Below are 1,747 nucleotides of genomic sequence, written 5' to 3'. Positions count from 1 at the left end.
CCGACCCCGCCCCCCGACCCGGGAGGTGGGGGATAGGTTGTCAAGCACAAGGCTGCAATTGTCCAGGTTTCTCTTGGACTTTTCAGTGGAGCTTCCTGGCTCTCCCAACGCGACACCGCCGCCCCAGGCGCACACTCGCGGGATGTGGATGCTGGGAGCACAGGCCTGCGTGGCACCCCGCTAGCCCGCTCCTCCCGCTTATACGGCGTTTAAGCGCTTCTGCAGAGAAGAGAAAGACATGAGGTGTCCTGGAGGGGATGCGTTTTGGCTCCAAGGCCCACGCTTGTCAATAACCAGGCTCACACCTCTCTTGGTGCCCGCGCCTGGGCGCACCCGGGGCTGTGTCTCAACTGGGTATAGAGCGCACGCGCCCCGCGCCGCTGCTCCGCTCCCGGGCCCGGCCCTACACCCGAAATGAGTGCCGGCCAATCCCCCTTAGGGTCCTAATTTGCAGACAGTCCCCAGACCCCATTGGGGCGGAGGCGGACCGCGAACCTGGAGTGTACTGGGAGCTGGGAGGAGCGGGGTTTATTTCGGCCTCTTTTGAGGATGAGTCTTCGGTGAAGATGTAGAACTTTGGGCTTTAGTCGGTGCCTGGAGGCAGTTCCTGTGCGCAGGGGAGATTGGCGTGGGGAGTGAGGTGTGCAGCTCAGGGGAGCTGGGTGTTGAAGAGGCGTCGGAGGGTGACTCCTCGAGAAGACGAGGACCGGGGGGAGGAGCCCGCCAAGGGGCGAGGGCGAGGGAAGTGCGAGGCCGCGGGGGCGCCCGGGGGAGCCCCCGAGGGGCAGGCCCAGCAGCTGCCAGTGCAGGGCACCGGCTCGCGCTCTCCGCTGCCCCCGGGCCCGCCCGGCGCCGGGTCTCTCTCCGCCCTACGGTCCGAGGCTCCCACCGGCCTCGAATCCCAGCCACCTCCGACCCACCGCGCCCACCCTCTCCCAGGTGCCGGGCCCGGCCCCGGCCTGTCTGCAGGCGCCCCCTGGTGCCTGGCCTCGCTGGCTCAGGATGCTGTGCGCCTCCTTCTCTTTGTACCAGGAGACCTTTCGGCACCGGCACCGCACGGTCCGATGAACAAATGCGCTTGACTTCATTTTCCCCTTTGTAGGCCTTGTAGGTTTAGTTTGTTCCGTGTTACTGTCCCTCTCTTCGCCCCACCCCCCCCATCATCCCTGGCCCATCGTCCCCTGTGCGGATCTTTTGTGCCCCGTGATCCTGATTCTGACCCGAAGATGAAAGGCGTGAGGGGCTGGGCCAGGCCGGAGCCCCAGCCCCAGCGCCCTGTTTTGTTCCGAGTTGTGCTTTCTACACGCGAGCTGTCCCCTAAAAGTTGTACCAAATGGTTAATTTAATTATTCCAACTATAGACCAACTGCTTCAGCAGCCTCCACCACGCGTCTGGGAGGAAAAAAGAAACCATCTATAAGAAATAATCTAATAAAAGTGAAGTGTAGAAAAACCCCTCCTGATTTTCAACCGGCACAAATAGAATTAGAGCTTCAGCATCCTTTTCCCAAACAGACCTTTTGTCCAGATCACAACTTCAGCCAACCAGCAATGTGTACAGTGCCCGCTATTTATTTTAATAGAGGCGGTGGGTAGTGAGATGGATTGATAGATAAATGACCACATGGATAGATGGATGGTTTGATCTATCTTCCCGTGACTTCTCTTTCTTAATATGTGTACACGGTTGATTTTTTTTTCCCCTGCTGATTTTCTGAATCAATAATGGAAAGGCAATGCTATTTGG

This window comes from Neophocaena asiaeorientalis, unplaced genomic scaffold (genome assembly GCF_003031525.2).
Source record: "Neophocaena asiaeorientalis asiaeorientalis breed wild unplaced genomic scaffold, Neophocaena_asiaeorientalis_V1.1 scaffold39, whole genome shotgun sequence".
Lineage (NCBI taxonomy): Eukaryota > Metazoa > Chordata > Mammalia > Artiodactyla > Phocoenidae > Neophocaena > Neophocaena asiaeorientalis.
Note: the sequence above shows the minus strand (reverse complement) of the source record.